This window comes from Stenella coeruleoalba (genome assembly GCF_951394435.1).
Source record: "Stenella coeruleoalba genome assembly, chromosome: 11".
Lineage (NCBI taxonomy): Eukaryota > Metazoa > Chordata > Mammalia > Artiodactyla > Delphinidae > Stenella > Stenella coeruleoalba.
Window position 1 is genome coordinate 21,755,197 of NC_137157.1, and position 22,581 is coordinate 21,777,777.

General features: G+C 36.1%; 1 protein-coding gene across 9 annotated transcripts in view; it reads left to right on the forward strand.

Annotated features, from left to right (window-relative positions):
* ANKS1B (ankyrin repeat and sterile alpha motif domain containing 1B) overlaps positions 1–22,581 on the forward strand; it is a gene marked incomplete at its 5' end in the record, with an annotated part of 1,156,737 nt that overhangs the window by 234,038 nt on the left and 900,118 nt on the right. The window lies entirely within an intron of this gene.

The window sequence follows — 22,581 nt, forward strand, 5'->3', positions numbered from 1 at the left end:
ATTCTGTATTCTATTCCATTGGTCTACGTTTCTGTTTTTGTGCCAGTACCATACTGCTTTGATTACTGTAGCTTTGCAATATAGTTTGAAATCAGAGAGCATGATACCTCCAGCTTTGTTCTTCTTTCTCAAGATTGTTTTGGCTATTTGGGGTCTTTTGTGTTTCCATAAAAATTTTAGAATTATTTGTTCCAGTTCTGTGAAAGATGTCGTTAGTATTTTAATAGTGATTGTATTGAATCTGTAGATTGCCTTGGGAAGTATGGTCATTTTAATGATATTAGTTCTTCAATCCATGAACATGGTGTATATATCTTTCCATTTGTTTGTGTGGTCTTCCATTTCTTTTATCAATGTCTTATAGTTTTCTGAATGATAAATTCAAGTTTTAATTTCTTCCAAAAGAATGTTATAGTTATCTCTAAGCATTGGCTTGCTATATAGATAGTAGGTTCTTTGCTTATATTTAGAGTGATTATTGTGAACACTTATATATAATTTTAGATGCATTTACTCACATGTTATAAATAAGTGCTTCGGTCACTAATTTACTCATTTAAATAAACAAAATTAGCTATTTTAATATGCTACAGTGAGAAAGAATCTGAGATCTTGTCTTCCAAAAAATAAATGGAAATGACTGATCTCTTTTTTGTTGTTGCTGTTGTTGTTAAAGGGTAGCACAGATATCCCCCTTTCTTTCTTTTATATAAAAAAAATTCACTTATCCATTTATTCATTTGTCTGCGCTGGGTCTCAGCTGCGGCACGTGGGATCTTTGATCTTTGTTGAGGCATGCGGGATCTTTTAGTTGCATCATGTGGGATCTTTAGTTGAGGCATGCAAACTCTTGGCTGTGGCACGTGGAATGTAGTTCCTTGACCAGGGATCGAACCCAGGCCCCCTGCATTGGGAGTGCCAAGTCTTAGCCATTGGACCAGGAGGGAAGTCCCTGACTTGTTTCTTTTTGATGTTAAGATATTCCACTATGAAATAGAAGTTAATGATTTTCGAGATGTCTGGTAGACAAGTCAGTAATTATTTTTAAAAATCATAGTTAAAAGTTGTATTATACACCTGTTTATGTGATATCCAGCATTCCTGGATATGCTATTTTTGGTTTTACTCCTTTACTTAACTTATAATGAACTATATTTGCTTTCATTTGATTTGCTTTAAAATTCCTTATTCTATATACTGATTCCTCCCCCAAAGTAGTATTTTTAATCTATCTTGCCATCATGATCTTTAAATCTCGAGAGACTGTTTCTGCAACACTAGCTTCTTATGGTCAGAAATATAGCCGGGCTTCCCTGGTGGCGCAGTGGTTGGGAGTCCGCCTGCCGATGCAGGGGACGCGGGTTCGTGCCCCGGTCCGAGAGGATCCCACATGCCGTGGAGCGGCTGGGTCCGTGAGCCATGGCCGCTGAGCCTGCATGTCCGGAGCCTGTGCTCTGCAGCGGGAGGGGCCACAACAGTGAGAGGCCCGTGTACCGCAAAAAAAAAAAAAAAAAAAGGAAAAGGCAAAGAAATATAGCCTTGGACCTCATTTTACTTATATTGACAAGGAGAATTAGACTTCATTATTTTGAAATGGCCCTGTGATCATACTTTAGACCTTATAGTAGAGCTTTGTCTACTTCCAGCAAAGGGGTGTGTCGAACAGAACACTGTGCACTGGTTCCCATGCCAGAGGAGGACTCCAGCTACATGGAGGATAGCAGAGATCATCACTATGTCAACCATTAGGAATAATAGTCAAATGCTTCTGCCCATTGCATCTTGATATTGGAGTCTCCAAAGAAAACACAACTCTGTCAAGCACTGGATGGAATAACACTTTTGCTTACATAGAGAAGAGACAGCAGAAGATCAGCTCCAGTAGTATCTTGGTTCCCCATGTCCAGCAGCCAACACATATCAGGCACCTATCTTGTGCAGCAGAAGGACCTCGACTCCCCTGTGGAGTCTGAAATCCTGAAAGCTGAAAACCATTGTTTAATGAGGATCATTAATGCACCACTTAGTAGAACAAAGTGAACCTGAAACCGGGCAAGATATTCCCACACAAGGACATAAACCTGGAATAGGCTGCATGAGCTTCTTATCTCTTGGTAAGGAAGTGTTCCAGGCCCAAGGCCCATTCTTATGTGCCGAATGGGGAGCAAATGACTGTGCACATGAGGCTGCCTTTCCTAACAAGGTGACACCCATATGTAGATTAAACCAGGTCATTGTTGAAAATATGAAGAGAAAATTTTCTAAATTTCTGTAGTGTATGATTTTCTAATTTTCTGTGTATTTCTACAAAACCAATTCAAATTAAGCAAAAAAGGTATGTATTAGTTCACATAAATGAAAAATCCAGGATTTTATGTATGGCTGGATGAAAATAGACAATGTAATCTGGTATCTGTTTCTCTCCATCTCTCAGCTTGGTTTTCCTCCATTCCATATAGATTATACTATACACATTCTCAAACAATCTTTCCCCAGCAGGTAGCAAAGAATATAAGTAAACAAATATTTTAAAAAATGTTTTGATCAACAACCCAGCCAGAGAAAAAGTCTTCTTTCTGCAAATTCCAGCAAAATTTCTAACTTTGGTCACACTTTGACACCTGGCCCAATCCCAGTGCCCAAAGAGATGTATACACTGATTAGTCAGGCACGGATCATGTGCCCACATCGGAGCTTGGGCAGTGGAGTCATCCCTACTTGAACATAAGTGTTCAGTTACATCTCAGTGAGTTTTTTTGAGCTGTACCCAGTATCCTTGAAAATGTGCTTGTGTTCTGCATGGTCAATATAAACTGGCTTTGAGTTTGAATCTGTTGCTGGTAGAGAGAGCTTGGAAAAATATAGTTCCTATATCAAATTACTGAGGATGGCTGCAACCTTCTTCTAACTCCTAGGCTTTTATGTTTGCTTTAGAAAATGTTAAATGAAATAACTAGGAATCATTAGATCATTACATCAGTTCCACCTGCAGTTTGACTATGCTTTCCTAGACTAGAGAGTCCGAGGATAAAGATTAAGGATTTTTAAAAATACTTAGTTGTATTATGTATAGTACTCTTGCAATCATGTTATATATCATACAACTTGAAGATTAAAGAGATGTACCTTCAGTCTTCAGTGTGTAATCTCAGGCAGCAGGCTGGATTGCTTCTGTGTATAAGGTTAAGCCTGGATGGGACAACAGTGCTTCCTGTAGGTCTGATCTGATGTGACTGTCCCTAGGAGAGTCCTCCACAACTGTGCATTCCTTAGTGAGAATTTTGGAACCTAGAAGTTTACACCTGTGTCTATCCTGGATAATGTTGCTGACTCTCTCACGTTTTTGCTGCATTGATACCTTTCTGTAATATTTATATTTAATTTAATCAAGCAGTGTCTGTATCTGAAGTTTCTATCAATCTGAACTTAACTCTTGACATTTTTCACCACAATGTTTGTGTATAGACAAAGGAGTAAAGAAATAGAAAAAAAAATCAGGGTAGTATAATACGAAAGGAACCAAGAGAACATATGAGCAAAAATGGCCCACTGCAGAGGCACAAAATCAGTGAAAATGGAAAAACGGCATTTGGAGTTATTAGGAAGTCATTGGTGATATTGGAAAAAGAGATTTTAGTTTGGATTTGTTGATGACCAGATTGCTAATGTAGTCAGTATTTTATTTTTGAACACTAAATACATGGATAGGGATTAAAGACAATATTTGTTATACTGAATTATTCATTTAATTATCAGTATCATTATTTGATGTTGGCTCAATAAAGCCATGTACTGGATATGGAAATAACTTTTTATTTAGAAACCTTGGGCTAATAAAATTCATAAATTCATTGATTGGTATTATGATTTCATAGAATAAGCTTAGAGTCTCACAGCCCTGGTTTAAATACTAGTGTTGCCACTTATCAGCTATGTAATGTTGCTCACAAATTACTTATATTTCTGAGTCATTATTTTCATAACTGGTAGAATGGAAATAATCATGTTTGTCTAAACATACTTTTCCCAACATACATGGCTCATGAGCTCCTATTATGGTTCTGTGTGGTTTCTTGAACACCATGAAGTATTGTCTTTTTTTTTTTTTTTTTTGCGGTACGCGGGCCTCTCTCTGTTGTGGCCTCTCCCGTTACGGAGCACAGGCTCCAGACGCGCAGGCTCAGCGGCCATGGCTCACGGTCCCAGCCGCTCCGCGGCATGTGGGATCTTTCTGGACCAGGGCACGAACCTGTGTCCCCTGCATCGGCAGGCAGACTCTCAACCACTGCGCCACCAGGGAAGCACAGAGATATATTTTTATATACTGTTAATGACTTCTGAGCAGCATAATGGAACCCAAAATCTGGTGAAGGTGAGCTTGAAAAAAATTTGTACATTTATTGTTTTTATGCTCTCATTAGTTTGATATAGTTCAGCATCAATGTTCCTTAAGCTTTTGTCTTTAATCACCGGTCATTTAAGTTATAAGTTCTCTCTTGGGGTCATAGTTGTAAGAGAAACTTTTAATGATGATCTTCTGGTTGTGCTTTAAGTTAGAAGCTTCTACTGATTGAGTCCAGGGAATTTATCTGCAAAATACTATTTAGTGGATATTGAGAAATGTTACATTGAGGGTATTATTTAACAGACTCTCATAAAGGAGAAATTAACCCTATGAATATTTTAAGTAAAAATTAATTCATTTGAAGCTCTTTCCCTCATTTTCTCTCTCCTTTGTCACTCCCAATGCCTCTTATTTCCAGATATTTTAGTATTTTTTCAGTATCACCATTTTTCTCATTAGGATTGTTAATGACATACCTTTCAGAATCACACAATTAAAGCTAGGAAAATTATTAAGATATATGAAGCTTTTCCAATACAACAAGTATTTTGTTGTACTTGAGACGAAAGTCTTTGCCCGTATCTGTAGGCTTACAATAATAGAAGTCTATTTTGTAGTGAGACTCTGATATAATCATTTACTATAATTAAGTATCCACTTAGAAGAGGTTACTTAAATCAGACACTATCTGAAAAATTAAGGCAGAGTTTCTGCCAGCTAGGCTATGAATTAAGAAGTACTTAGAGGAAGCTGATATAGTAACATGAAGTCAAAAGGATTTGTTATCAAGGTTAGTTTGGAGAAAGAAAGACATTGATAGCCATTGCCTGGAGAAGTACAAAGATGTGAAGATATGCTCAAAAATAATTTCTAATATTTGTAGTTGTGCATAAAAGCAATCAGAAAACAAGAACTTAAGCACAGTTCATTTAAATGTATATTTTATTGATTTGATTTTTACCAATTTAGTAAAGAGCAAAATACTTAGGTTTTAAAATTATGTACCCTTCGTACAACAGACCTTGTCATATTGTTCTCTAAAATTGCAAAGTTTAGTTCTTAATGCATTCAGCCTGTCTTGACACTCTTTCTCTGAACCAGCATACAACTCTATGGTTTATCTTCTAAATTATCAAATTTATAGTAAAATGCGTATAAATTCTCATCACAGTTTGTAGAGCCTTGGCTTTCTGCCGTAAACAATCGATTTTTAGATTTGCTCAAATATCTATTTAGAAAATACTCACTTTGCTTAATATTTAAAGTAATACTTCAGCTTGATCAATTACTTCTTCAATTGGAAAAATATAGGAAAGGAATAGGTTCAAAAGTAAGTAGATAGGTTTTAAAAATATATTTTTCTACTTGTCGTATAATTTCTGGCTTCTCTAATTTTAAAATGAAAACTTAAGAAATTTCTTATTTTTGTGGCTTTATTACTTCATTAAATAAATATTCTTCTCTGCAAAGATATGAATACATGTTAGATACTTTGGGAATGCAAACATATATAAGATACAGCCATTCTCCCAAAGGAACTTAAATTCTTAGTACATGTAATGACATATATCCAAATAAATAAATGGGGCTATGTTTGTTAGTTCCAAGAATCTATTTACAAATAGCTGTAGTCTTCTGGGGATCACCAGGCTATATTAGAGACTGGGGTATTTAATGGTTCACTGTCTGTTTCTGTAAATATTTGTAAAGAAAACTTTCAGTAGTAGTGTCTCTATCAAGAGAACACATTTAATGCATTTTTGTATTGTCTGCACTAAAAAAAAATCAAGTTCATATATTACCTTTTCAAAGAAAAATTAGTTTAAGTAAAAAAGAAGATATATCTAGGCAGCATTAGTTACCACTTGAATTAGCATGGAAAAAAGACTGTGCTGGTGGCACATAATATATGCTCAGCTGCTCAGCTTTCACGTACCTTGGTATGTTCTCACGTTAACTCACTAACTGCCCATGCCCTGCCTTGATATAGCTCCAACTATATCCTATAATGTGTTAACAAACTATATCTGTTCCACTCATGTTTAGATATTCTGTAATATTTTTATGACTCTCTAAACTTCAAGAAAAATTCAGATAAACTATTTCTTATCTTTAGTTACCATTTACACTCCGTTCTCTTGGTACCTGAATCTGTATTGAGTTTGGGGTTTTAGAGTTAAGGATACATCACCCTTGAGACACTCTTTTCTGTTTACTTAGAGCAAATACTATCCCTAAAAAAGTAGAGCTGAGAAATGAGGTGTATTGGAAGAAAGTATTTGAACGAGGTCTTGAAGAATAGACACAAATAACTGGCAAATGTTGGGAGAAATGAGCCTGGGTGGTCTATTTGGAGGGAATGGCCAAAGGAAAAGGAAAGGTTGTATCTAGAGAATGATGAGTGGCTTCACCAGAGCAAAGAATAAAAATAGGGAAATATGGACAATAAGACGTCTCTCTAGTTCTTATGTAATTGGGCTATTGTTTGCCACTGTTTATTTTGAAAGGAATTTCCTCTGGAAATTTCCCCTTCCTTGTTCTCTGTGATGCCATGCTTCGCTTCCTTTCTCTTTTTTATCCAACTACTTTGTTGTTGAGCTGTCGTCTAAACTTACATGTTATACCTTGGTTATCTGTCTACTCTCGAGGCTTGGACTACCACATATGTATCAAAGATCCCCAGTTCTATATCATCAGCCACAGCCTTCTCTTGAGTTCCATATTTATACTTACACGTTTACTTCTGGACATGTTTTCAGGCATTCAAACTTCAACATTTCTAAAACCTAACTCAACCTGGCCTGCTCTTCTTCACTTAATTCTAATTCGGGTGAGGTTATCACCATGTACACAATCGTGCAAGCTAGAAATCTTACAGTAGTCTATATTTTCTCTTTTCCTGTATGTAATCATTTTGCTAATTTACAGTTGTAAAAGCTATATCCTACTTCACTTATTTGATTTTCTTTGGCAAAAGCCTGCTTTTCATTCTTTCTCTGTGATTTCTAAACGATGATGATCTTTTTGTCACAATCCAGTCTTTCTTTGTTCCCATTTGTTATTGCTTATCTTTGTTTCACTAAACAGTTTTGTCTTTATTCTGTCTTAGAGCACATATCTTATGTGTTCAGATTTTTCTCTTATTTCTTAAATTAACTTGATTTTATGGGGTAATATTTTTCTTACCCTCACATTGGTCCTTTTCTTGTAAATTACAGTATGCTTTCATATTAGCCAGTGATTTTCTTGTCTTACGTTCCTTTTTGTCTGGTGTGCTATGTGCAAGCCAGGAACAGTGCTGCTGCTGGATCTGAATCCTGGAATATTTCACAAAGGTGCTGCATAATAATATTTATTATTATAATAGTAACCAATATTTGTTGATAGTGTTCTTTATGGAACTTATATTTAATTGGGAGGAGAGATAAAAAGAAACAATAAAAATACGAAAATTTTTCATAGAAGATAAGTGCTATGGAGAAAAATAAAGTAGAGAAAGGGGTTGAGGTAGAATGAGGGTTAAGCTTAAACTGGATGCTCACAGAAGGTCTCACCGAGAAGGTAATGTTTGAGCAAAACCCTGAAGGACGTGGAGCAGTCAGCCAAAAATTACCTGAGGGATGAGTATTCCCGGCAGAAGAAAAAGCAACAGCAAAAGTCTTGAGGTGAAAAGGTGCCTGGCTTGAATGAGAGAGAATTGCACAGAGTATTAAAGTAATAAGATATTAAATGGAAGTTTCTTTTTAAAATCCAATGTAATAGATGCCATACTTTAAAGAGAGGTTGAAGGCTGCAATGATTTTGAGTTTATAAAGAAGATAGTGTGAAATGGATTAGACAGCATTTACACCCCCAAACACATAGAAGGTGTAGAAGAAGTCCAGGACATTGGGAGAGAAATGTTAGGAAGGGATACCGCAGTATGTGAATACCTTCTCCAAGTTGGTTGATGGAAGTAGTCCCTAAATTTTGCCTGAAGTCGAGGGGAAGGTGGCTTCCTTAGACCACCCAGAGGACTTGATATCTGCCCTTATAGCTTAGACGACATAGAGAGTTGGTATCTGTCTGATGTCTACCTCTCAGCTGTGGTACTATATTGAATTACCCAGTTGCTGCACACTCTGCTTTCATCTTCAGCCTCATATCTCCAAATCTGAGCATATTTGTGGGATTCTGCTGTTTCTCTTTACTTGTCTCCCAGATAAATCACTTCTTAACAACTACTGAGTCTTGGTTTGGGCCAGTCCTTCCTTCAATTAAGTCCTGTTGGCACTATAGCTTGCAAAGGTTCTTCAATTTTGTGATGTGATATGGCATTCTTTGTGGTTTCGAGTACTGGTTTTTATAGTTTCACTGATCATTTGACCTGAAATCTTAGGAAGTGGAGAAGGGAATTGCCCATATTTGCTCAGATAGCCCTCTTATCCAGAGGTCAGTCAGATTCATTAAAAAAAAAAAAACTCTCAAAGAAATGGAAGCTAAGTTAGAGGGGGCAGAACTCTGGAGAACAGTGAGATGGCTACTGGAATACTGCAATAAAGAGGCAGTAGTGCTTCAAGAGACTTTTCAGACATAGAATATGGTTTACTGACCAAATGAAAATGGGAAATTTTATTGGTTGGGGGAATTAAATATGACTTGGAAGTCTTCTGTATTGTTGCTGGTAATAGCAATGCCATGAATGGAGGTAGGAATGATTTTGGTTTGGAAATAACAAATGTTGAACGCGTTGATGAGGTGGAATCTGATAAGGAGTAGTAAATATTGTTGTGAAACAGGATTTCACTGATCTGGGCTTAAATCCCAGCCTCAGTACCTTCTAACTATATGACATTGGGCAGATTATGTAAATTCCATTGTCTCTGCTCATCCTACTTTATAGAATTGCTGTGATGATTGAATGAGAACACATATATTAATGGATATGTGTTCTAGTACACATCTGGTACAATTGCTATCATGTCATAATTATTGAGAGTAGAAGAATGTCCATGGAACTGTAACTTAGGGTAGAAGTTGGGGGTTATAGATTCTGAAAATTATTGATCAATAGCTGATAATTGGAGGCAACGAGGTAGGTCAGAAGGACAAGATTGTCTACGATAGTTGAGTTGGTAGAACTAAAGGAGAAAAAAAAAAAAAAAAAGACCTGAAAAGCTGAGAAACATTTTTGAGAAAAAACCCAAAAGAGATTATATGGGTAGGGGGAAAAATAGGAAAGGGTCATATTAAAGGAACCAAGGAGGAGAGAATTTCAAGAAGTGTATAATAAGGACTATGTGTTGGACATACTGCTAAGCACTAGGCACACATAAGTAACAAAGATATGGTTCCTAAGGAGTCTACTCAAAGTCTAATAGGAGGAGAAAGACATGTAAAGCAAATGCTACCATAGAAACATGTTCAGACATAGTGGAGGACATAGGAGATAAGGAGCAAAAATTGCTTTAGAGGGGGCTGATGCTTAGTTTGAGTACTGAAAGAAGTTAGGTTTTCCTCATATAAACAGGGTTGAGGAGGAGTATGGATAGAATTTCACACAGAGAGGACAGTACAACCAAAGGCACTAAGGCATTAAATAATGATTTGTGCTCAAAAACTATAAGGAGTTTTGCTGAGTGGAATGCAGGATGCAAAGGATATGGTACAGGGAGGTGATCAGGAAATAATGCTGTAGAGGTAGCCATAAAACTACCTTGTATTCCCTAATAATACATTTTGTCCTTACTTCTAGGCAATGGATACCCATTTAATGCCCACTGAATGTTTTTAAGCATGGGAGGAAAGATGTGGGAGGGAGAGGAGAAGGGGTGTTACTTTATTAAATTTGCATTTCTGAAAGATTACTTTTAGGAGTATGGAAGGTGGCTTTAATGTGTGCTAGACTTGATTCCAGAAAGTAAGTCAGAAGACTTTTTGAATAGTCCAGCTGAGAAATTATGAGAGCTGAAGTAAGATAGTAATAATAGAGGTTGGAATATTAGAGATGTTAAGAGTCTATGATGTGGTGAGGGAGAAGGAAAAGACTAGGTTGACCTTCAGTTCTAGGTTGGGTGACTGAATGGATAGTGGTACCAGTAATCATAATAGGGAACATAGAATGAAGAACAGTTAAGGTGGGGTAGGTCTGGAGGGATGGATTTGATGTCTGTAGTTGACAGTGTCATTTAAAACTACAGATGGGCTTGATTAGGATGATAACTGAGCAAATACTATTTACTTGGGTAATTTGGAAACTGTCTTTTGAGAGAATAATTTTGGTAAAGTTCAGAGAAAGGGAAGCCAAATTGTAGTTCATTAAGGAATGAATTAGAGGGGAAAAAGTGAGGATAACTGATACAGACTGCTTGGCAAGAAGTTTAATAGTGAAAGCAAGGGGAGACCTGAGTTGGTGGTTTGTGGAGGGATTCAGGTTTGTGGGAAGGCCAGTTTAGGAAGTGGAAGAAATATGAGTATGTAGGTTTCCCAGTAGAAAGAAAAAAGGATGTTAAATGGATACAACAAGGGTAGAGGGTAGAAGAAAGAGAATCAAGAATTTGGGGGTGTGATTAGTTATCTGAAACATGAGAGTAAGGGGTAATGAGAGGTGAAGATGGATTTCAGGCGGAGAGGAGAAAAGTTGATACATTTAATCTCTCATAAAATGTTTTTTTCTCTGTGAAATTGGAGGCAAGTCCTCTGAGAGTGAAGGATGATACTGGAGTTTCAGCTTATTTTAGTGATTAAAGTTAGGAATGGTTATTGTGGGGAATGAAAAATGTAATGGATGTGGATAAGCACAATATTGCAAAGCAATATGTAGGGTCCCATCAGCATTTTGAATAATAGTACTGTAACAGAGTCAAGGCAGTGTCGTCTTCCCAGCCACTGAAAACCCAGGAACTGGGGTAGAGTAAATAGATGGTTGTTTAGATAGCAGGGTAGGTGGAGGAGATAGAGTATGTGGGAATCGGATGAGTGTCTTTAACTATTATTTAGACTGTTATTAGCCATTAACTAGAAGGATAGAATTTTTAAACCCAATTGGGTCTTGATAATCAGTGTGTTCACTGTAGTCTGATAATAAGTATTTTCTTAAATATGGAAAAATATCACCTTGAGCAATATTTTCTTTTAAAATTACTGGAAACAGTCACTCTGCTATTACATTTTGGGCACTGATTAAATGTTCCATCTAACTAACGCAGCAGAATGAATGAGAGAGTGAGTACTAGAGTTATGACATCCTGGGTTTAAATCCTGCTTGGTTACCAACTAGCTTTGAGACTTTGGATAATACGGTTATCATCTTTGCGCTTCAGTTTCATCATGTGTTAGGACAATTAAAATATTCTCTCCTACAGAATCATTGTGGTGATTAAATGCGTAGTACATGTGAAGTTTCTAGCCCAATGCTTAGAGCACTGTGAATGCTCCACAAATGTTAGCTATTGTGTTAGTCAACTATTGCCACAGTAATATTATGTAACAAACCTCCGCCAAACTCATTGTCATACCAAGGCAGGCTTTTAATTTTTTCTCTCATAAATGGCTCTGCTTTAGGATGTGGTTAAGTTCCTGGCTTTGAGGCAAGTTCAGGTTTGTACCTCATGCCTCATTTTGAGGTCTAGTTTAAAAGGGCACTGGGTACCTTGGTTGTATTCATACATTGATGTATGGATTCAGGAGGAAGCCAAACTATGCAAGTACGTTAAAACTCTGCAAACATCCTGCATGCTTATATTGTGTTGGCCAAAGCAAGTCACATGGCCAAGCATAAAGGCAATAGGGATGGGAAGTATACTCTGTCCCCAGAAGGAGAAGTAAGTGAATTTCTGCTAAATAAAGCCCCAGCTTTGTTAGCCATGACATCTCTTTTTTTTTTTAATTAGCAAGGAAAAATAACATCCAGCTGAAATAATATGATTATTTTTAAACCATAATTTTCAAATCTGGTTTAAAAGAAATGTTGGTTTTATAACTGAATGAAAATGACTGACTAAATTTTCAGTTGGTATCTGCTAACATAATTTCAGAATCTCTTGATACCCAGTATGTTAGCTTATTCAGTATATGAGGACTAAGTATCTCAATCCCTCTGATTTTTTTCCACTGTTAAACTATTTCATATTTTCTTCCTATTGCTCTTTTTAAAAAACTTCACTGAGGTATAAATTATGTACAATAAAATTCACCATTCATCCATTAAAGTTATGGTTAGATGATTTTGACAAATGTATAGTAATGTAACCAGAACTATAATAATGCTATAGAATATTTCCATCATCTCCCCAAAGATCCCTCATTTCTCTTTGCAATCAATTCCCACCCAACAGTCCCACCCCTAGATGGCCACCAGTCTGCTTCCTATCATTATAATTTGTCTCTTCTACAATTTCATATAAGTAGATTTTTATAATCCTTTGTGCCTGACTTCTTTCACTTATATATTAATTCCTTTTTATTGCTAAGTAGTACTCTTTTATATAGATATAACACAATATGTTTATCCATTCATCTGTTGATGGACATTTGGGTTGTTTTCAGGTTTTGGCTATAATAATAAAGCTATTTGCATGCAAGTCTTTGTGTTTTTATTTCTCTTGTAGGAGTGGTAAATGTGTAAGAGTGGAATTTTTGCATTGTATGTTACGGGTATGTTTAACTTTTAAAGAAATTGCCAAACTGCTTTCCAAAATGGCTGTACCATATTACCTTCCTACCAGTAACATATAAATATTCTAGTTGCTCCATACCCAGTCTTTTGAATTCTAGCCATTCTAATAAGTGTATGGTGGAATCTCATTGTGGTTTTAATTTGCATTTCTCTGAAGACTAATAATATTGAGAATCATTTCATTTGTTCACTTGCCATTTGCATATCTTCTTTGGTGAAGTTATCTGTTCAAACTTTTGCCCATTTTAAAATTATGTTCTTAATATTGAGTTGATATAGTAATTTATATATATTGGAAATAAGTCCCTTATCAGATTTATGGTTTGCAAAGTTATTCTCACAGTCTGTGGCTTGCCTTTCCATTTTTATAAGTGTCTTTTGAAGGACAAGCTTTAATAAATTTTGATAAAGTCCAATTTAACATTTTTTTTTGGTGTATGATTTATGCTTGTTGTGTTCTACTTAAGAAATCTTTGCATATTTCAAAGTCAAAGTCACAAACAGTTTCTCCTGTATTTTATTCTAGAAGTTTTATAGTTTTACATTTTGGAATATGATTCATTTCAAATTATTTTGTACATGGTATAAGGAAGGGTTGAATTTATTTTTTTCCATATCCATCGTCAAGCACCATTGTTTGAAAAAGACTCTGGTTACCTCATTGAATTACCTTGCCATTCTTGTTGATCAGTTGACCAGAGGGACTTCCAGCATGACTGCATGAGGGGCTCAGCAGACCCACCCCTCAGCAAAACTGGTGAAAATAATCACTTAATATCTCTGGAAATAGTCCTAAAATAAACAGTAAATGGAGAAAAATATATATATATATATTTTATATACTACAATTATATTTCAATCACACAAACAAAGTTAGCATGTAGGAAATTTAAATGAAACAGTACGGTAAAAATAGCAGAGAACCAAAAACTCTAATGAGAGAGTACACCTAAAGCATGAGAATTCAACATTCATTAGTGTTTCATCTTCAGTTTTGATTGACACTTGATGCTTGCAAAGTTTGAAACAAACTTTGAGATCATGTTGTTTATTCAAGAAAATTTTTATTTTGCTAAGAACAGCAATGCTCTATGGTATGTAAGCTGAGACCTGTTCCCTCACTCCCCCATTCCAACTCAGTGAGATGGAAACTCTACTCCAGACTGGTGCAACCAAAAACACAGAGTTCCCTCTTCCCGCAGCTCCCAGTTAGATGGCTCTCCTTCGGCAGGGACAGGACATCCGTATTTTTCATCCTTTCCCAGCTACCTGTTGCTGAGGCTAAATTTTGAGAAAATGTGGCTAAGAAGTGGGGCTACCTTTTTCTGCCCAGCCCCAACTCATAGGATGAAACCTCTGTGTTGGGTATGGCACTGCTGAGAATATCGGGGCCCCGATCACCCTTGCCCTGGCCTGTAAGGTGATATTTGCACTCTGGGTGAGGCAGCTCAAGAAGATTGAAAGCTACTGTCCATCTTTTCCTCTTCCTCCCTCCTAATGAGTACTCAGCTCCTGAAGTGGAGGTGTAACTCAGACATAAGTGTGCCACTGTCTCCACCCCCAGCCCCAGAGCCTAGGCTCAGAGATTTTGCCTGGGAGGAAAAGCAGAGAAACAGGGTTGTCTTGGAGGAGTCTGTGAGGGCTTAGAACAAATCTCAAACTGACCATTGCAGTTCCTCCTTCGAAGGAGCTGGGATTTGATTGTATTAATCTGTAGAGCAATTTAGGCCCAGGGAAGGCAAACAATGGGTGTGGTCAGAGAAAGAGACAGTCAGAGTCCTGCCAAAACCCCTGTCATACCAAAGTGACTGTGGGCAAATATATGCAAAGTTCCACCTCCTTGAGGAGGAACATCAGAAGTATAACACTACAGGGGAGAAATAGACTTAACTAAAATAATCCAGCCAATCACTAAACAAGCAAATAACAGTAAAAAGCCCCAAGGTGGAGAGGTCGGGGAGTACTTAGAGTTTCTACAATATTTTACCCAAAATGTCCAGTTTCCAACAAAAAATCGCAGGACAGGCAAAGAAGCAGGAAAACATGGCCCATACACTGTAGATAAAAAACTGCCTGTGAGGCAGATTAGATGTCTTTGTAACAGACAAAGACTTCAAAGTAGCTGTTGTAAAATATGCTCAGAGAACTAAAGGAAATATTATTAAAGAAGTAAAGGAAGGTATGATGACAATTTCATATCAAATAGAAAATATCAATAAAAAGATAGAAATGATAAACAACCAAATGGAAATTCTGGAGTTGAAAAGCACAAAAACTGAAGTGAAAAATTTACTAGAAAAATTTACTCAGGGGGCTAGATAGTAATTCGAACTATCAGAAGAAAGAACTAGTGAACTTGAAGATAGATTGATAGAGATTATGCAGTCTGAAGAGCAAAGAGAAAAAGGGGAATGAAGAAATGTGAATGGACCTTCAGAGAAATGTAGGACATCATTAATCACAGCAACATATGTGTAATGGGAATATCAGAAGGAGAAGACAGAAAAGAGGAGAAAAATATTTGAAGACTTAATGGCTGAAACTTCCCAAATGTATTGAAAAATAATAATCTGTACATCCAGAAAGCTCAACCAACTTCAAGTAAGAAACATAAAGAAATCCATAAACAGGCACATTGTAGTAAAAATGCTGAGAGCCAAAAGCAAGGAGAACATCTTGGAAGTGGCAAGAGAAAAATGATTTGTCATTTATAAGGGATCCCAGTAAGATTAATGGCTGATTTCTCATCAAAAACATTAGAGGTCAGAAGTCAATGGGATAACCATATTGAAAGTGTGACAGAAAAAAACACTTCAAAACAAAGCAAAACCTCAATCAGAAAAATCTACCTTTAAAAATTAAGGCAAAATAAAAATAATCCATAATAAACAATAAGTGAAAGAATTTGTCACCAGCAGACCTGGCTTACAAGAAATACTAAAGGAAATTCTTAAGGCTGAATGGAAATGATCCCCAGATTATAAATTAAATCCACACAAAAAACAGAGAACCAGTAACAGTAATTATATATATAATTATATAACATGTATAATTAACATATATAAAAAATAATATAAATAACACAGTGTATGTATTTTTCTCATTCTTCTCATGACTGATTTAAAAAGGAATCCTATAGGGGCTTCCCTGGTGGCGCAGTGGTTGACAGTCTGCCTGCCGATGCAGGGGACGCGGGTTCGTGCCCCAGTCTGGGAAGATCCCACATGCCACAGAGCGGCTGGGCCCGTGAGCCATGGCCGCTGAGCCTGCGTGTCCGGAGCCTGTGCTCTGCAACGGGAGAGGCCACAGCAGTAGAGGCCTGCGTACCACAAAAAAAAAAAAATAAAGGAATCCTATAAAAAAATATGTATATAATGTATTATTGAGCATATGACATAGAAATGTAATATATCTGCCAATAACACCAAAAGAGGTGGGTAGGAGCAAAGCTGTATTGGTCTAAGGTAATTACTCCAAATATTAACTGATATCCACCAGAACAAATGAAGAGAACCAGAAATAAGAAGGTTAATGTAACAAATATAAAAGTATAAATATATACTTGTTCTTCTTTCTTCTCTCAGCTTCTTTAAAAGACACAAAATTATATAAAGTAATAATTTTAACAATTTATTGATGGATTTGTAATATTTTTGGACTATATATGTGTGTGTATGTATATATATAATCTCATAGTAGTACCACAAAAATGGGGTAAAGGAATAGGAGTAACATTTTTATATCTCACTAGAATTAAGTTAGTATAAATTTGAAGTTGATTTTGATAAATTAAGATGTATATGGTAAGCCCTAGCAGCCACTAAGGAAATACTCTAAAAATACAGTAAAAAACATTAAAGAAACTAAAATGCCACATTAGAATATATTCACTTAATGTAAAAGAAAACCAGAAAGATTGAATAAAGGAACAAAAAAGGCATGAGTCATATGACAAAAAGTAAAACGGTAGCATAAATACATTTTTTTCAATAAACATTTGGAAAATGAAATTAAAATAATTTCATTAGTGGTAGTTTAAAAAGAACAAAATAGGAATAAATTTTGAGAAGATTTTAATCTACAAGTTCAATGACTTTTATAGACACAGGGCTATACATTTTATGGATTTTCTACTTGAGTGAGCTTAGGAAGTTCATGTTTTTAAGGAATTTATACTTTTCATCAGATTTGTTGAATTTATTGGTATAAAATTGCTTCTGTTTTGTGGGTATCCTATTCATATCAATAAGATGTATATTGATGACCTCTCTTTTATTCTTGATACTGCAAATTGGTGTTTTCTCTTTTTTCTTCATCAGTCTGACTTGACATTTATCAACTTCTTCATCTTTTCAAAGAAATGGTTTTTTGGTTTCACTGATTTTCTCTGTGCTTTTTCTGTTTTCTATTTTATTGATTCATGTTCTTTATTATCTCTTTAAATTGCTTTAGTTTTTATTTGCTCTTCTTTTTCTAGTTTCTGAGTTTGAAGCTTAGAATATATGTTTTTTCTGATATACGCATGTAATGATGTAAATTTCCCTGGACGCACTGCCTTAGCTGCAACTCACAGAATTTTATACACTGTGTTTTTATTTTCATTCAGTACATAATCATTTCTAATTTCATTTGCAATTCTCTAACTTGTGGGTCATTTAAAACCATGTTGTTTAATTTCCATGTGTTTTGTGATTTCTCAGATATTTTTATTTTGATTTGTTGTGGTCAGAGAGCATACTCTATAGGATTCCTATCCTTTTGAACTTGAGATCTGTTTTATTGAATCACTATCTGTCTATAGTGGTGAATACTACATGTGCACTCGACAATGTATATTCTTCATCTGTTTGGATAGATATCTGTATATAAATGGTATAACATACATATAATTGATGTTGTAGTGGGATGGGGGGCAAGAAATAATGGCCAGAATTTTCCAAATTTGATGAAAATGATAAACCCATAAATACAAGACAATCAATAAACCCCAAGAAAAAGAAGAATAAAGAAAAACACCCGAAAGTACATCATATTCGATTTACTGAAAACTAGTGCTATGGTGAAGAGCTTACATGCAGAAAGAGAAAAATACTACTACTTACAGAAAAATGAATATGAATGACAGTGGACTTCTCATCACAAACTATGTAAACCAGAAGACAATGGACAGTATTTAAAGTGCTAAAAAATAGTTATTGATCTAGAGTTTTATATTTAGAAAAAGTTTTCAACTATAAAGACAAAACAAAACTTATAATAAAAAAGTATGAGGAATTTCTGCATATCTCACCCCCCAAATATGTCTATGTACTAATGACCAGTGAATATGTTACCTTATACAGCAAAAGGGACTTCACAGATATGATTAAGATTTTTGAGATGGGCAGATTATCTGGGATTATCTAGATGGGCCCAATGTAATCACAAGGATTCTTATGAGAAGGAGGCAGGAGGGGTGGTGTCAGAAAAGATAATGTGATGGCAGAAGCAGAGGGCAGGAAAGAGATGTAATAACAGGAGCAGAGATTTGAGTGACAAAACATGAGCCATGCAGTGTCACCCTTTTGAAGCTAGAAAAAGCAAGGGACAGATTTTCTCCTACAGTATCCAGAAGGAATGAATATCTTCTAACACCTTATTTTAACCTTGTAAGACTCATGAAGGTCATTATACTTCAAAATTGATTTTTAATATCTACCTTCCAGAATAGTAAGATAATTTTATATTTTAAGCCAATTTTGTGGTAAGTTATTATAGCAGAAATAGGAAACTAATATCAATTTTGGTATTTGGAAGTGAGGTGCTTCTCTAACAAATACCTAAAATGTGGAAGTGGTTTTAGAATTGGGAAGTAAGTAGAGGCTGGAAGAATTTTGAAGAGCATGATGATAGATTTCCTTGAACAGACTGTTAGTAGAAATAAAGATATTAAAGACTCTGCCGGTGAGGGCTCAGAAGGAAGTGAGGAACATGGTAGAGAAAATCTGTATTGTCTTAGAGATCACTTAAACAATTATAAACAAACCATTGAAATATAGATGTTAAAGGAACTGCTCATGAGGGCTCAGAAGGAAGTTAGGGGCTCTTTGTTATTTGGTGGCAGAAAACTTAGTGGAATTTTATCCTATGATTAATGTAAAAACAGAACTGGTAAGCCATGAATTTGGATATTTAGATGAGATTTCCAAGCAAAGTGTTGAAGATGTGGCCTGGTTTCTTTTTTCTGCTTATAGTAAAATGTGAGAGGAAAGAGATAGATTGAAGAAAGAACTATTAAACAAAACGGAACCAGGACTTGGTGATTTGAGAAATTCTCAGTCTATCCAGCTTTCAAAGGTTGCTAAAACTAGAATACTTAATGTCAGGAAAGTGTGCTCTGAAGAGAAAACCAAGGGTGTGGCTAAAGCAGTCTTTTGCTAGTGCCTTGGAAGGCCTTTAGATAAAGGTCAGAGTTTTAAACACAGAGGGCTGGGTTTTTTTTTGGGGGGGGTGCTTTAATTGTTGCAATTTATTTGATATTTTATTGATAATTAAATGATTTCCTACATACATGAAACTTTTTCATTATAAATTTCATTTCTAAAATATGTTTCTGTCAACTATCTTTTTTCTTTTCCATTATGGTTTATTACAGGATATTGAATATAGTTCCCTGTGCTATACAGTAGGACCTTGTTGTTTATCCATTCTGTATGTAATAGTTTGCATCTGCTAATCCCAATTCATCCCCCCTTGCCCTTGGCAACCATGTCTGTTCTCTATGTCTGAGTCTCTTTCTGTTTTGTAAATAAGCTCAATTGTGTCATATTTTAGATTCCACATATAAGTGATATCATATGGTATTTGCCTTTCTCTTTCTGACTTACTTCACTTAGTATGATATTCTCTAGATCCATCCGTGTTGCTGCACATGGCATTATTTCATTCTTTTTTTTTTTTTTTTTTTTTTTTTTTTTGCGGTACGCAGGCCTCTCACTGTTGTGGCCTCTCCCGTTGCGGAGCACAGGCTCTGGACGCGCAGGCTCAGCGGCCATGGCTCACGGGCCTAGCCACTCCACGGCATGTGGGATCTTCCCGGACCAGGGCACGAACCTGTGTCCCCTGCGTCGGCAGGCAGACTCTCAACCACTGCGCCACCAAGGAAGCCCTATTTCATTCTTTTTTATGGCTTAATAGTATTCCATTGTGTACATACATATATATACACACATATGTATACCACATCTTCCTTATCCGTTCATCTGTTGATGGACATTTGTTTCCATGTTTTAGCTATTGTGAATAGTGCTGCTATGAACATTGGGGTGCATGTATCTTTTTGTATTAGAGTTTTTTCTGGATATACGCCCAGGAGTGGGATTGCTGGATCATATGGCAACTCTATTTTTAGTTTTTCCTGGAAACTTCATGCTGTTCTTCATAGTGGCTGCACCAGTTTACATTCCCACCAAAGTAAACACAGAGGGCTGTTTGAGGAGATATGACTAATGGATCACTTCACATATCTCAGGAGAAACCAGGAATAAAGATGGGAATATCTAGTATATATTTGTGTATGGGCCTCTTGTTTATATCAGAGTGAGTGCTCTGATATACCCTGGAGACCCATAAGGTTTTTATATCAGCAGAAATGCTGCCAGTGTCAATTGAACGGAACAGAGAAAGAACTGAAAAAATGCTGTTGGACTTTCAAAATTTTACAGGCAGTAAACAGACTAGTAGAGCTACTCAGTTGCACACACATGCTACCCTTCATGAAAAAAGAAGGATGACTCAGAGGTCAGAGCTGAGGGCCCGTAGAACAAGGCCATGGGCCCAGAAGGTGGAGCCTCCCACCACGGAAGATTATTCTTAGGCCTTGAAACCTAATGGAGTTTGCCTTGTTAGATTTCAAAATTGCTTGGGAGTAGTGAACCCCTTTTGTTTCCTTTTATTTTCTTCCTTTCTGAATAGAAACATCTATATTAGTTATTCTATGCCTGTGCTACTATCATACTTTTAGAGAAGGTAAGTTGTTTTCTAGTTTCATGGATCCATAGAGGGAGAGGTATTTTGCCCCAGATGGCTTAAATCCAGAGACACATGCATAGATAATTCATTGATGAGATTTAGGGCTTTTGAGCTGATGAGCCTTAGATGAGATTTTTAGACTTGAATTAATGCTGTAGATGCTATAATGGGCTGAGACTACTGGGGCCCTTGCCTGCTTCTCATCACCTTCTCTGACTCTGACTTCTTTACCCTCCTGCCTCCCCTTGTGATTGCATTACATTGGAGAATAATCTCAAGATCCTTAAATTAATCATATCTGAAAAGGTCCCTTTGCCATGTAAGGTAAAATACCAACAAGTTCTGGTGACTAGGATGTGGACATTTTCAGAGGGCTGTTATTCAGCTTATCACAAGTCCCAAACTGGAAACAACCCAAATGTCTATCAATAGATGAATGGATAAAAACAAAATTGTGATATTCTTCTCAGCAATTAAAAGGAATGAGCTATTGATATACATAACAACATGGATGAACCTCAAATAGTTTTTTGTTTTCAAAATAAGAAGTCAGGAAAAATAGAGTACATACTATATAATACAATTTATATGAAAATCTGGAAAATGAAAACTAATCTATAGTGGCAGCAAATCAGTGATTATCTGTGGATGGGGAGGTAGGAGAGGAGTTGGGAGGGAGAGAGGGAGATATTAAAAAAGGGCATGAGGAAACTTTGAGGAGTGCTGTGTTTATTATGTTGATCATAGTGATGGTTTGTATACATATGTCAAAATCTATCACATTTAACACTTTGCACATGTACAGTTTTATGCCTCAGTAAAGCTATTAATAATAGAGAAATAAACACAATCTGTAAATTTATTGACTAGCTTTAGCCTAGAGGATTTGGCATTCTCTTATGTCTAGTTAGATAATATACATAAGTATACATATTATGGCTAAATTTCACATACCACACAAGTATCATATGGCAGATACCACTTAATCATCCTGTTCTCTAACATAATCTTTTAAAAAGAGCTTTTTCTTTAAAAAGTCTTTAGTAAATAGAGGTACGGTTGAATTCCCATTTTATCAGTATCCCCAAGGTCTTGTATTTTATATTGAGGAAATCAATAAATACTTTTCAAGGAAAGATAAAAATAGCAAAATTAGCACTGTGCATTCTAGTTTACAAGGTTATTTCAGTGTAAGGATGTTAGTTCTTTTATTTGACCCTTTGTGACTTTATTATAGATATAAACCCAACCAGATCTGGGAAAGTAGAATAAGGAAGTTGGATATAGATTCTGCTGGACTTGTCATTGGTTATGAGACTTGAAAAAGAGGGGCTGTGATCGTTGATTCCCAGATTTTTCAGCCTGGGTGTTTTGGGTAGTGATAATTTCATTCATTCATCACAGAGAAAGGAGTTGGGAGGGTATAAAAGTAGCAATTAACATAAAGCAAGCCGAATTATAATTGAAGGAGGTAGGGGAAAGAAGGTGATTAATCAGTTAAGTTCAGATATATGGGTTTTTATTGATTGGGATGCATGCTTGGGGGATACAGATATGAGTGACATTTATC